Source organism: Hibiscus syriacus, unplaced genomic scaffold, assembly GCF_006381635.1.
Source record: "Hibiscus syriacus cultivar Baekdansim isolate YM2019G1 unplaced genomic scaffold, ASM638163v2 tig00001509_pilon, whole genome shotgun sequence".
In the NCBI taxonomy this organism is placed as follows: domain Eukaryota; kingdom Viridiplantae; phylum Streptophyta; class Magnoliopsida; order Malvales; family Malvaceae; genus Hibiscus; species Hibiscus syriacus.
The window spans coordinates 201,938-218,156 of NW_024061875.1; the positions used below are offsets into that span (position 1 = coordinate 201,938).

The 16,219-nt window shown below is 32.3% G+C and overlaps 1 pseudogene; it reads left to right on the top strand.

The window, feature by feature from the left end:
- The first annotated feature begins 9,761 nt into the window (after nucleotides 1-9,761).
- On the top strand, nucleotides 9,762-14,969 carry LOC120128259 (annotated as a pseudogene).
- The last annotated feature ends 1,250 nt before the right edge of the window (nucleotides 14,970-16,219 follow it).

The window sequence follows — 16,219 nt, forward strand, 5'->3', positions numbered from 1 at the left end:
TATTACCACGAGCCCGAGCTCGACCACGAGACAGAACGACGGTGATGACGACACGCGAAAGTTTCTCTTATTCTCTATCACTCAACAAAGGTATGGAGAATGCGAGCCTTAAATACCCATTCCCATTTGTATTTCCCATCCTACGTGGGATTGAGTATTACCAACAATATTTAATAACAAATTTATAAAATATAAGATTACTTTTTATATTATGTGTAATATTACATTATTTAATTGGATTCGGTTTACCAAAATAAAAATTATAATTTTTTCATATAAACATAATATTAATGAAATTTTATTTTGTTAAATTATTATGATTATATAATTTATTTTATTTAAATAGATTAAAATCATATAATATTTTTAATCTCAATTTCCATAAAATTTGTGATAAATTAATCTAGTTTCTATTTTTTACAATTCATATATTAGTAGGTAAATATATGACTTTGAAAAATATATAAATAGTAATTATAATAATTAATGAAAAATTGACATCATTTATTATAATTATAAATAATATACTAATAAATAAATATAGTAATTTTAATTTTAAAATATGGCATTTCACTGTTTGAAATAATGAGATTTTATAAATTAAGCCTAAATATTATTTAAAGAAAAAATATTATATTAATTTAAAAATAAAATAAAATATAAATTAATCTAAAATTTAATATTATTATCGTAATCTAAGTAAAAAAATAAGTGATAATAGTTTATCTTTATTTAACAAAATCTATAACAGTTAGAAAAAATAACATCATTACTTTTTTTTTTGAAAATCAGATATAATAATTTTATATTAAAATCTAAAATTACATTTGATAATATTAAATAACGTCAACTAAATAATCACCTCTGACTGACTCCAATTTGGTCTGTGGAATTTTTTAATCCCAAACGATTGGAAATATATTTTTTCTTTTAATTTAAATATATAATACCAAAATTAACTTTCAATATTTATCATAATAGTCACTTTAGTCTCTATTCTTTTTAGACCATTTTGACTCTTAATGTTTAATTCTAAGGTAGGAAGATCCTTGCTGTTTAACTAAATAATCATTTTAAATTTTAGCCCTCAAAGTTTCATTTTAAAGTAAAAAAAGACTCTTATTTTAGATCAATTATTAACTAACGATATCCATACATAGGATCCTTTTACCCAAAATAAAAAGTTAAAAGTCAAAATACTCTAAGAAAAAGATTAAAGTGATTATTTAATAAAACTTTAGAAAACATTTTGACCTTAGCTTCGTGTAGAAAATTTTATTCTTTTAATTTAAAGGTATAATGCCAAAATTAGCTTTCATATTTATTAAAATAGTCATTTTAGTTCCTATTTGTTTTAGAGTATTTTGACTCTTAATGTTTTATTTTAAGGTAAAAGGACATCTAACGTTTAACCAAATAATCAGTTTAGATTTTGACTATGAACGTTTAATTTTAAGAAAAAAAATCTTATTTTATAACATTACCCATTTGTTAACTAACGATATTTATACATAGAAGGGTTTTTTACTCAAAATCAAACGTTAAGAGCCAAAATACTCTAAAAATGACTAAAATGACTATTTAATCAAACTTCAAAAAATGATTTTTACCTTATGCCTAATTTAAAACTAACGTATTCACCAAGGTGTGGAAAATTTTGTGAAAAATATTTTTTTAAAAGGGTAAAGTATGGTGTTCATTTTTTCGAATTAATCAAATTAACTGACCTAACCGAATTAGTTCGGTTAATTCGGTTGTCCTCCGAATTAGTTTGGTCGGTTAACGGTTAAGAAATTTTTTAGAATTCGGTTAACTGTTAATTCGGTTCAAAATCGGTTAATTAACCGAATTAACTGAAATTAAATTTTAAATATTAAATATATTATATATAACATATGGGCTCAGCCCAATCCATTTAAAACCCAATTAATAATTTATGATCCAATAACTTTTTAACATAAATCAATATTAATTAATTTTAAAAATTATATAATATTTTTATTTTATAATTATATATTATTTAAATTAATTGTAAACTGTTTTTTGAATTAAAAAATATTTAATTTTTATATAAATTAGAAAATAATTAATTGTGCATCTATGATGTAAAGAGGGATGAATTTATAACATGACTTAAGAACATGGAAATACATTAAAATGTAAAACTTAAAGGAATTAAAGTATAAAAGTACTGAGGTTGGAAGATTATGCAAGATCAATTACTATTAGCTTTCAATTTTGCATTTGACCCTATTTGTGATAATCATTTTACCTTAGGAACCAACCAAATACAGCTTTTATAACAAAGATCATCACTTCTTGTTTAGCTGACCATGAACAATTTCAAAATCTGTTTTTGCACATGTTCATGTTTTAGGCAAAAGTTGAAGTGAAACTTGAAATTTCCAGGCATAACAACTCCTAATCAATTCAAGGAAGCATATTGCTATGTTGATAATACTCTCAGTCTCATCATCAAAGCATTGTCGTTCAAAAACACTAATCGACATAAAGTAGGGAACTATTGGAGCTGAAGAATGAATACATAAAAGCCAATTTTAAGCATATCTCTATGAAATAGTTCCAAGTAAAAGGCTATATCATATATTTGGATTAAAAATTGACCTAAATCAATATTAATTAATTAAAAATTTTATATAAATTTTTTAATTTATAATTATATATTATTTAAATTAATTATAAATTGTTATTTTAAATTAAAAAATATTTAATTTTTATATAAATTAGAAAATTTTAAAAAAAATTCGGTTAATTCAAAAATTAACCGAATTAACCAAAATTTATTCGGTTCGGTTAATATTTTCGAAGAAAAGTTCGGTTCGGTTAACGGTTAAAGAAAACAAAGTTCGGTTAATTAGGTTAATGGTAATTCGGTTCGGTCGGCCACCAAATTAACCGAATGAACAGCCCTAGGGTAAAGTACAAATATAGTTCCCTAATTATAAGACACTACGTTGTTGAGTTTATGACTATTAAAAGTTAGAAAATAATCTCCTGACTATAACGAGTTGCATTGATGAGGCCCTTGACTATTAAAAGTTACAAAATTGTTACCTGCTTATTTATTATATTTCAAATTAATCATTTTCCATTAAAAATTAACGACAGTCTGAGTTGGACTTTAACTTACTGAATGAAATATGATAAAATCTTATCTCGTAATCTCAAATGACTATAATATCTCAGTTAACATGTTAACGTCCAACTCAAACGATTGTTAATTTTTAATGAAAAATGACGATTTTGGAACATAATGAATAGTCGAGTGACTATTTTATAAATTTTGATAGTAAAAAGGCTCAACAAAGCAATTCCCTATCATCGGAGGATATTTTATACTTTCAATCATCAAGAGACTTAACAAAATAACATCATATAATCAGAATATGCCACACCCCAATTTAAGGGCAAAAATTTATTAATTTTAAAGTATAAAATTAAAGTAGTAAAAAGGGAAAAGTCGGGGACCAAATTGCAAATTTCTATAAGTTGTGGCTTGGTTTTGAAACTTGTAGAGAATTCAGGGTCTTGAACTCAAATTTACCATTTTTTTATACCTAAGAAAAATAAACCCCTGATCGATTAACTCCAAAATCCTCCCTAAATTATCAAAAAATCAAAATCCCTAAAATTGTCCCCAAATTATTTACCCTACCCGTCCCAACCCCGGTCGATTTAGCGTCATTCAACAACCGTTGGAGCACGCTGTCATATCTGACTGACTCGTTGTCGACCAATGAACAAGGCCCAGGCATCACTGAAGTGTGATTCAACGTAGATTGGTGCGAATAGTCGCTTGAAATAACGCCGAGAACCACGCCTAATCGCCTCATTTAGTTACAAAATCCAACTGATCTTACGACTGTCTCGCCTCACCGCCGTCACCAATGAGTTCACCAGCCTGTTCTGCGTAAAACCTGACCGAGTTTTTAGTCCACCATCACTGTTCTCGTTATGCGTCGTTGAGGGTAAATCTATAATAAGTTTTGATTGATTTAACGCGATTTTGGTTGATTATTTGGCTTGTTGTGAGTTACAATTGGTGTTTGGAAGCAGTTAGAGAAATCGGTCGACCTCCCAACCTTTGTCGCCGTTGTATGCACCGCCATGTGCTGCCAGCTGCGCGTGGGGATTATTTTGGTCATAGGAATTTTCCAAAACCGGGTTAACCCGACCCGCCTGACCCGACCCACCTGGTCCTGTCCAGTCACTGAGTCAACTGAGCTGGGTCAACTCATTGAGTTAACTCGTTCACTTTGATTGAGTCAACCCGTTGACCGTTGACTTTGACCTGTCTGACTGTTGACCGTTAACTTTGAATTTGATCGAAAAAGTTAAATTTTTTGAAAAGCCATGTTTTATGTTTTTCGACGTCGTGAGTCTGAATCTAAAGTACGTTTTGCCAAATTCTTACCCGTAATCCGTTTTTCAATGTTTTACCTTCGGATTCAATATGGTTTCTCAATTAAGTTCAGTTTCTGACGTAAATTTGGTTAATATGTATCCGAGAAATTATTGGACGTTGAATTCAAGTTCGAAAGTGATCGAATAAAGATTAAATGTTTGATTGGTGGAGCATAGAAATCGAGGTAATACTTTACAACCTTTTGTATGCTTTTCGAGACTCATTGATAAATGGTTAATGCGTGGATGAAAATAATTGGTCCATGAGATGTAGTTAATTATCATTGAACTCAAAATAAATTTGGAATAAATACGGAACATTGTATAAGACTCAGATGACTCGTATAAGAAATTGGTAGACCGATCGGAATCAAATTTAAGTTCAATAATTTAATCAGTAAATCAATCAATCTCGGGATGCGTAGATTCTGATTAATCTCGTTAAAGGTTAAATGTTGGAAATATTTGGATTAGAAATTACCAAAAATAACACTATGGGGTAAAATTATGAAAATGCCCTTGTACTGAAAAAGGATCAAGACTTCCCCTAGTGGTGAAAATAACCTCTAGTGATCAATTGAACAAAGTACTCTGAACTCTAAAAAAACTATAATACTTTCAAGCCTAAGTTATCAGAAGTAATGCCACTGATAGAATTGAATGAAATGATGAAATACCCTTAAAGAGTAAAAAATACTATGGATGAATATGATAATGGAGACGAATTGAGAACTTAAATTATGATCCATATAAATCTTGGAATCACATATTAAATTCCTGATTTAGTTGGATTGCCCCTGAAGTGTAATATGATTTAAAGCACGTCCAAGCTCTGGAATAACTAAACACTCTCAGCTCTGAAATGAACAAATCAACCTCGTATACCAATATGACTATATTTTATGAACAAGTTAAACGAAATGGAAGTATGTATGTATTCGAATTTCTAAATGATAGAATTACTATAGAAACTACGAAGTGACCAGGATAAACTTGACTACTAAATGACCTAAGTGACCTCAATGACTTAGGATTAAGTGAGTGACTTGGATAAGTTTGGAAACGCTGATGAACTTACATGATGTACCGTCCCTAAGGGTTATGAACCATAAATCAAGTATGTCAACGTTTCTTGATATCGTTGCAATATGGAAATGAAATAAAGATCGTTGTCTCCCTAAGATCCATTCAGTGATGATTTAGAAGATGATCATTTGACAAGAGTTTTCTGTATTAAAGAGTGAATACCCTTGAAGTGCAACATTTTGACTGGTTGACAGCTATCATTGTTGGGACTTGTACAGTTCGAGTTAACTCGATATTCTTATAGATCAACACAAATCGTAAATGCCTCTGATTTTCTGAATAAGGGAATCACTCCTGTAATACATGAAAACACAAGTAACTCTGTTGTATAGGATTCTGAATACCTTTCTGATTATATAGTGCCTCCGAAAAATATCTGAATACTATATGATCCTGATAAATCACGTTCTGAATAAGTGATAATTTCGTTAGATAATGAACTCTTTCGATATTGATTCTAATTTCCGGTATTCTATCAATATACTGAAGATACATGTTTCCCTGCCTGATAATATTATCAAGTACCTCCGAATAATATCTTGAACCTCTAGTGTGTTATCTTATCACATGGATGTTTTCTCTTATTTCTGTTATGATCTCTACTTTGATTTATGATATCTTTGTTTACTGACTGAAATTATGTTTATACGGGGTACTCTGGCAAGTTCAGTCGTTGCTGATAATTCCTTGTATAGGATCATCACTGACTGGTAATTCCTTATGAACCTAAGGCGACCCTTGTGTAAGCTCTACGACCCCGAGATCTTTCTTAGGTAGGCCATCTGGCCCCGAGATTTTTCTTGAATAGGCGTCGTGGCCCCAAGGTGCTCCTTTAGGTTATGCAGTTCTGAGGAACTGCATATGGTGTTCAATTGGAGGGTTTTACTATGATTTTGAAAACATGTTTTAAACAGATACTGATTTAAAAAGATATGTACCCTTTCACTGGTTTTGTGTGACACACTAGACACCCTATTCTGATCTCCTGAACCCAGTCATCCAAAACGTTTACTTTGAACGGAAAGCTTCCTGACTTTTACTCGATGAAATACCAGTGGAACCACAACTGATTTTGAAATCTTGTATACATCTGAATCAATAAGGAAATGTTGTGGCTTTCCATTTATCTGCATGTTCTTCAGCATCATTTGGTAGTTATGTATTACTGAGCTTCTCAAAGTTTACTATGTTACTCACTATTTCAGGTTAAACGGATCAAACCAGCGCAGTTATCGACTTCAGTAAGGAGTTCCCCACCGTCGTTGCTTGCGGAGTACGGTACATGTGATTAGGAGGCATGTAGGTTGTATTTTATTTATATATATATACAAGTTTAAAACCTAACCTATTTTAATTTTGAATATTGATAAATTTTACTTTTGTATTTATAAATTGTTTTATGACGTGTTTTAACAAAAATTTTAATTTTTCTGAAATTTTTACGGTAGATCGCTCTGGTGACTTAATGATACCTCAAATCAAATCACCCGTATCGATTTGTGGATGTTACATAATATCATTTGTATACTTTTCCCAAAACAATAATATGATTAAAAAAATCACCAAGAACGCCAGGTGGGTCATTGTTGAACCGACCTGAAAGGGCCAAAAATCCAAGCGTCAGAAGGAAATGAAAGCGGTGGAACCAACCAACTAAACTACCATCTTAACTTAACCATCGTTAAGTGCCTTCTTTTCTTCCCACTAACGGCGTTAAGAGACGGGAAAACAAAGGCACTTGTCAGCCACGTGTTGGAATCCGACAGCGCCAAGAATTTTGAACCTGTGCTCTGAGCCGAGCACGTGGACTCAAAATATCTTAGCTCGTGTACTGAACACACAAATATTGGTGTAATACTTTTTTCATAAAATAAATGGATGTTTCCTCGTTTTATATACACAACGTCGGTCGCATAAATTTTAAATGCCTAATATTGTTAATTATTTTTTGAGTTAATTACATTACATATCTTAAATTATAATTCTCATTTTAAAATAGTCGTTAAACTTTTATATGTTTTAATTTCATTCCTAAAACTATGATTATAATTTAAAATAATTCTTAAACTTTTGAACATTTCAATATCATCCCCAAACTATAACTTTCATTCTAAATTGATTCCCAAAGTTTTTGAACATTCCAATTTTATCCCAAACTATAAATATATACTAATCACATCTCTTGTTAATAAAATCGTTAGGCTAAGTTATATTATTATATGTTTGAAAAAAAAATTTAGGTTAAACTATTGTTGAAACTAATTACATATTTGGATGAATTTGAGGATAAAATTAGAATGTTCAAAAAGTTTGGTGACCAATTTAGAAAGATATCATAGTTTAGGGATGAAATTAGTATGTTCAAAAGTTTAAGGATTATTTTAAAATGAGAATCATAGTTTAGGGGTGAAGTTGAAATATTCAAAAGCTTAAGGACTAATTTAAAGAGAGAATTATAGTTTGAGGACATATGATACGATTAATCTTATTTTTCATTCAAATATCATAAATTTGTGTAAAAAAATAATATTATATGAGTGAATCTTATCTCTATTGATTATCATTGAGAGGTATAATCTTTACAATTAGTAAATGAATCTCAAATATCTATATAACAATAATATAAACATATATGAGTGAATCTTATCTCCATTAATTATCATTGATAGATATAGTAATAAACCGGTGTTACTGTTAATCACTATATTCAATTTATTTAGGTAGTTGGAGATAAGCATAATATGGTAAGAAAGAAAAAAATTAAAAATATTTCTCCTTACAAAGAGAGAAAGCTCTCGAAAATCAAGTCATTAGAAATTAAGGGAATCATATTAATAAATTAATGGGTAAAATACACAAATGGTCTCAAATTATAGGATGCTATTTTGTTAAGTCCCCTATTATTAAAAATTATTAAATGATCCTTTTACTATAGTGTGTTGTTTTGTTAAGTTCTTTGACTATTAAAAGTTATAAAATGGTCACAGACTATTCATATATTCCAAACTCGTCCTTTTTGGTTAAAAAGTTTATTGTTGTCTAAGTTGGACATTAACTAACTAAATGTGATATAATAGTTGTTTGATATTCTGGGATCAGATTTATCATATGACAATCAACATGTAAACGTCAAGCTCAGATTATCGTTAATTTTTTAATGGAAAAAGATGAGTTTGAAACATATAAATAATAAGAGGATCATTTTGTAACTTTTAATAGCCGATGGACTCAACAAAGCATCACTACTGTATAGTTAGGGGACTATTTATGTACTTTATACTAATATTTTTTTCAAAATCATACCTAACGTTTAGTTTTTATTTTATTTTAGTACCCACCATTAAAAACTTAACATGTTTAGTATTTAAACTATCAATTTTGGTCCATTTTAGTACCTAAACTTTCAATTGTTTTCAAAACTTAAACATTAAGATTTTAATTGGATACTAAAATGAAACAAAAACAAAACATTAGGCATGGTTCTAAAAAAATTGAAAGTTTAAATACTAAAATAGATCAAAATTGATAGTTTAGGTACTAAACGCATAGTTTAGCCAATTAATTGTTGCCTTTAATTAATTTGTATGACTAATTGACTATCACGTCCGTGTTCACAACCGTGGCAAATTTGGGCACTAAAATTGGGGCAGTTGAGAACGGACACCTTCCATTTCTGTAGTTTCTGCTGGGCCCACCGGTATTGGGGTCCACCGTCACACTACACGGCTGCCCTCCGGCTTCGCCGTTAATGACTATAAGTATCGCAACGAGGAGAGCCGGCCATTGCCTCTTTTCTCTAAACCCTCTTTAAACAAATTCCAGATTCTCTCTTCATCTTCTGCTTGATCTTCATAGTAAGTAACCTGCTTAAATTATACTGTTTGTTTTTTTGCGAACCGCTGCGATTCCGTCAACCATTATTTTGAGGTATTTTCTTCTATATTCACATTCATACTTTTCAATTTTCTTACATTTTGAATGAGAATTGCATTCTTTGATTGTTTTTACGTCTCTTACTTTTCATTTTAATTTGTTTTTCTTCTGTAAGAGTTCTATTTACATGATTTTGTGTGTTCTTCATTTTGAACTTTGGGTTCCTATTGTTTTGACTGGACCTGTTAAGTTTTAAGTCCTCTCTTTGTCTCTCTTAAGCTCTGTTGTGGAATTCCTCATTCTACAAAAAAAAAGTTTTATTGTGATTTAAGTGATATATGCATTTCAGGCTCTGCTTTTTTCGCTGAAATTTTGTTATACTGTTTCCCTGACTGGAGAATAATGGAGCACTTCCAAAACGACGATCTTGAGTATGTTGTCGATGACTTTTACGACTTCGATGATTTTGAACACGACGATTCCTTCGGTGGACCTGATTCTCTGCGAGACAGCGCTGATTTTGACCCGTTTGATTCCGACTTTGAAGACAATTTCGAATCTGTACGTTTTTAATGGAAAAATCTTTCACGATCAAGCTTTGATTCTCTCGATTTAGATTGTGGAATCTCTTTAACCTTCTTTTAAACACATGGGCATTTACTTGGTAACAGAATAAGCCAAAAACTGATACATCAGCTATGGAAGCAAGAAATGGGAAAGATATACAAGGGATACCTTGGGAGAGGCTTAATTTCACTAGGGATAAGTATCGTGAGACGAGATTGAAACAGTACAAAAACTACGAGAGCCTTGGTGGTTCTAGTGAAGGGATGGAAAAGGTCAGTTTCTGACTTTTTAGCCGAATCTAAAGTGCTAATTCTGTTTCCGACATGAAATAAGATTTTAAAAGAGCTTTTGCTAATCGTCAACTTCGTATCCACCGCGTGGATTTGTTTCAAAAAGTTACTTCTAAATGGTTAACGATCCATTTTGTGTTGACAGGAGTGCTTGCAAGTAGAGAAGGGAAATGCCTTCTACGCCTTTCAGTTTAACACGAGGCTCGTCAAATCTACAATCGTGCACTTTCAGGTAGAGAATTTGCTGATTACCTTCAGTTATTTTTAGTATTGATCTTCTTTGTGTTGTAATTTCGATCCCGTGTTAAGCATCACATGGCGTTCTTTGCGTTGACGTTTCTACTCTTTATCTTCTATGAGAAGTCTATTCAACAGAATTGCTTGGTTTTAAGATGTCATGAATCCACTTGTTCAATTCTTTGAACCCAGATGAATTTAATTTCGTTATGCAGGCAACTTTTTCCTTCCTTTTTTGTTTCTTTTTCGTAGTGGTTTTAATGTGCAATGACAACTTCGAGTTTTTTTCCCCTTTTTTGGTTTATGTGTTAATTCTTATATTCAAAGGTGTTTGCCTTCTTCTACTTTACCTAGGGTTCTGCATCATCAAAACTTTGATCTTGGTGGTTCATGTTCTCATCCTTTGCATATGGTTTGATCTTCAATTTATTTGCATATCTCTGTCTCATAGTTTGCAGGTCCTGTTTTTGTTTCATAGCATTTTGTCCATATTTTATTTATCATAGCTATGTGACAGAACCTTTGTTGGAAGGTGTATGAAGTTTGCAGCTCCACTATGAGACCTTAGTTTTTCATTTCTGTTCACCGGGCAGCAGCCTGCTAATTTTAGAGATCAAGTTCTAGACATTTGATTAGGGTTTAGCGATGCCATACTTTCATCCAATTTGATTTGAAATTTTGTTGACGACTTTTCTTCTATTTGTTTCAAATATTTTTATATACCCCATTTGAGGCATCAAGATGGGAGTTTGTATTCACATGAATCCTTTTTGTGCAGATTTTTGAAGGATGCTTTAGTTTATATATGTACACACTACAGTTGTTCAAATTATAAAAAAAATTAAAAGCACTATTTTGCGGAGGTACCATCATGATAATGGATATTGATGCTTCATGGCTGTGGTACGACTTTGGGGTTTTGGAATTTTACTAGCAATTTATGGCCATAGAACCTTACATTTGTAGTCATTACAAACATGCACTGATTTATGCACTCTTAACAGTTCTTTCTTCTATATACATGCACATGCCACTTATCCGGTATCCATTAACTGCGAGGCTCATTTTGATGATGAATTTTTTAAATTACTTCCTCTATGTCTAGAGTTGCCATAGGTTTTACATTTAGCTAGACTCATCTGAACAAGCTGCTTAGGCAGCTAACTTCATACTTGTTATGAGTATAGGCGTTGATTAATCCCTTTTGCTACCCTTGAATTTTGGTTTTATTTGCATTTGTTGGTATGATGATCTTAGCTTTGCATTTGGGTATATTGTTTATTTTTTGTTGTTCGTGTAATTTGTGGGTTAGGAATGTTCTAATTTTGACTGTTAATTATATCGATTTAACCTGTGGCATTCAGGATGCCAATTCTATCTTATTTCAGCCTTTAGCGCAGGTTGCGAGTAACTTCTGAGCACAGCTGGCACGGTAAAGAGGCATTACTTTTATGGTATGACAGGGAGCATTCTAGAGGCTACTATAATGATTCGTCTAGTTTGAGTAGAGAAATAATATGACCCACACTTTTAAGGGAAAATTAACTCTTAATTTGCATTTCATAGTGCTGGATTGTTGTAAATTATTAGATGCATTTATAGCTATCGTAACTGTGCTACTTCATTATTGCCTTGTTGCGTGTTGGATAATCTGCATGGATAATTCAATTTCCATTTACTTGATTCGCCATTCTCAGATATCATCTTCATGAGTTTCCTATTGCATTGCTATACTTGATTTGCTGTCCCATGTTCTTAGATGTTCTTTTCATGTGCATGCCAAAGTTTCCCCTTTCTCAGATTTGCTTTCTGTAATCAAGTTTTAGATATCTTACTTCTTGTGAATGGCTGTGTAATTTGTCTTTGCCAATTGGGTTTTGAACATCTGTAGCAAATTTGTTTATTGAATTGGTATAGATCTGCATTGGTGCCAACCGCCGTGATCTCGTCGTTGTTTTTGTATTTCTGTCTTTTTTCCTTAAAATAATAATAATAAAAATATAGCAATGGAGGTCTGGAGTTGTAGGTGTCTTTTAAAAACTTCATTTAGGTCGTTGAATAGATGCCAGGTTATGTTCTGTTATATATGTTACAAAAAGTGGGTCCTTGGTAGGCCAGCATAACTAACTGTTTGGTAATCTGAATGCATTATGCCTCATTGCATTTAGTATGTTGATTCAAGTGAATTGAATTCATGTTATATCACTTTTGCATGTCATTGTATTGAGTCAATTTTTTTGAGTTATAGAGGGGAGTCTTCATGGTGTATAGTTTTCATCATTCATGGTGTTGAGTTATACCTTCGTAATTAAAGTGGGATGATCCTGATCACAAAACCACCCTGAATTGTTTTTTATCTTTCTGTCATTTTATTAGTTCTTGTGTAATTTTCTACTGCTTATCTTTTTTCTCTTTAATGTGAATTTTCTTTTTCCCAAATTTTTAATGGGTTCTTGAGGGAAGTGAATTGGGGCTTTGAATTTTTCTATGGAACAAGGTTAATCAAGGATAGGTTAATTGTTTTTACGTAGGATTCACTTTTTTCCACCTTTGTAGATTCAAAATATCATCAACTTATTTGATTGAATTTTATAGGTCTATTTCCTTCTCTTATTGTAGCAAAATTTTCATGCATTACCCGCTATCTGTGAATTTGTTCTTCCTTTAAAAAAAATCATTTCTGTGATTATGAGAATTTTGAGGAAGTCTTGAATATTGTATTGGATAGATAAGGTTAATCAAAGATCATGTTAACTGTTTTGACATGGCCTTACAAATTTGTTGGAAGATTGATTTACGACTCATTTAAATAATATTACTATGTGTCTACACTAGTTTAAGATTTTGGTTTCAATTTACTTTTCTCTGTACGTGAAGAATGTTGGTTTTAGAGTTTAATTTATATTTTATCCTGCAGCTGAGGAATCTGTTGTGGGCTACATCGAAGCACGATGTGTACCTGATGCAAAATTATTCAGTAAGGCATTGGTCATCACTGCTGCAAAGGCAAAGAAGTGCTGAATGTAGCTAAGCCAATCGTTCCCAGTGTGGTTAGTAAATATGGCCATGATTAATTTGACTTCTGCTACTAACCTTGTTCCACCGGCTCTCTAATCAATTTGTTTATTTCAATGTTTGTAGGAACGTCGTGGATTGCTATCTCAGCAACTGTCCAGGGTGCAGATTAGCACTATGACAGTTAAAGAAAATTTAATGGTGGCTGGTGGCTTTCAAGGGGAGCTTATATGCAAGGTTTGTGTTTGTTGGTTTGACCGATGTTTATCGATATATTTGCGATTTGCCTCATGTTGCGTATTCTTCTGCATGCTTTGGCAGTATTTAAATCAACCGGGTGTAACGTTCTCCTCAAAATTAACTACTGATGATAATGCAATAACTAATGCGGTGGATGTGTATTGCTGTCCTAGGTGAGAGATTTTTTTCTCTGAAATTTATAACAATTTTGATGGCATTTTGAATGGAAACTGAAATTTTCTATTTATCTTCAGCGGTGCGAAGAGAATTATGGCTGCGAATAATGATGCTCAAATCAGAATATTCGATGCTGAAACGTTTTCAAGCCTTAACAACTTCGTATTCGACTGGTCTGTGAATGTAAGCAGAGAGTATTTAGAAGTCTGCTATAGAATTCCATTTGTTCTCCTTTTTATTTGATATGTACTTGGTTGTCTTCTCTGGACAGAGTACCTCTGTAAGTCGAGATGGCAAGTTACTTGCAGTCCTCGGTGATAGTGCAGATTGCCTGATCGCCGATGCTAATTCTGGCAAAGTACATCACTTACTCTTTCTGTCGTTGGTGCATTTCGAGGTTTACTTGTTTTTAATGTCTAATTATTATTTGTACAATGCAGGTTACTGGCACCTTAAAAGGGCATTTGGACTACTCTTTCGCTTCGGCTTGGCACCCTGATGGGAACATTCTTGCTACCGGAAATCAAGACACGACTTGTCGATTGTGGGACATAAGAAACCTATCCGAGTCCCATGCTGTATTAAAGGGAAGGATGGGAGCAATTAGAGCTCTCAAGTTCACATCAGATGGTCGATTTCTTGCCATGGCTGAACCAGCCGACTTCGTTCATGTGTTCGACACAGAGTCTGGGTACACTAAGTGCCAAGAAATCGATTTCTTTGGTGAGATCGCTGGAATATCATTCAGTCCAGATACGGAATCACTCTTCGTCGGCATTGCTGATCGCACGTACGGCAGCTTGTTAGAGTTCAACCGCAGGCGACATAACCGATATTTGGATTCTATGTTGTAAAAATATGAAATGAGCTAATGTCTGTGTGACACGACTGTTGTGAATATGTAGCGCAGGATTGGATAGTTTGAAATTTGCCTGGTTGGTTGGGTTTTCTTTTATTATATTCCCTCGTCGGGCGAGAAGAACAAGAGTTGGTTTAAACTGGCGCAAGGCAGAGAGAGGAATTCAAAATTTGGCAATCGCGTGTGAAAAATTTGATTTGTATATCCGAAAGGCGTATGTTCCAATATACACTTTTCTTTTATTAATATGGTTGTGTTTTGTTGTTTATTATGACTGAAAAAATCAAATTGGAAATTGAATTAGTTTCATTTTCTAGAATTAGTTCAGTGTTTATCTATTGTCGATTAATTATTTTCTGATTATATTTATATTTATAGAATTGTTGTTTTGACTAAACAAATAGTTGTGGGATGCAGAATTTGATGCTAGATAAATTTTAAGAGTGAAATTTTTTTAATAGAAAATATATTAAAAAGATTATAATATATGATATTTTTAAATTTTTAAGAAAGAACTACTTGAGAGAATATGTACTTGGTAAAATCATGTGTTTACACACGTACTTAAATTTTGTCACACTGAAATTGATTGGGACACGTTCCAGTGAATCAAAGGAACAGAACAGAATTAAATATTTAGAAATCTAAGTGACGCATTAAAAGTAAAATTAATTTAGGTAACTCGAGGACGATTCTCAGAGTTGTCGAGGAAACTTAAAGAAGAGGCAAAAAAATGTTATCAGTTTCATGTTGGATGGGCTCAAAGAATTAAAGGCTCAAACCAATTTGATTAAGCTAGCTGTGAGTAATATGGGTTTGAGCACTATTGATAGAAGTCAAAGGGTTAGAGTACCTGAGCCCTAAGGATATGAAGGAACCAGAGATGCTGCCTAAAAGGGGAAAGAAGAATACAACGGGAGAAACCCTCATCTCAACGTCAAGGGAAAAAGGTTCAAGTGACTCGTCAACGAGGACATCGACTAATTACATGGGGTAGAATATCGTTGTCGTCCCATAGATAGGGTCACGACCAAAGAGAAACGTTAAAGTCAACCATGTATATAGCCTATTGATAGTGTAAAATACGCTTGTTTTCATTTCAAGCATTTGATCATATATATAATAATTTAAAATTCGTTTCTAAATTTTGTCATAAATAAGGGCCCCTACAGATGGGTGTTAGATAGCAATCAGTCAAAGAATTGGTAAAACCGTGTTTCAAATTTTCCTTTGAGCACAGTTCAATGCCCATTTATCGTTGCCGTTGGGATTGCATTTCCTTTGACACCTGGGACCTGAAAAGTGTACTGAAAATGAGAAACAGTTTTATCTGCTATTGACTTATAGCGTGATTGTTTTTGAGATTGCTTATTCCTTCGGAGAGATCGTAGACCAACGTGTACATCTGTTAAAGAAATTTATTTTCTATTTGATCGAAAGAATAAACTTT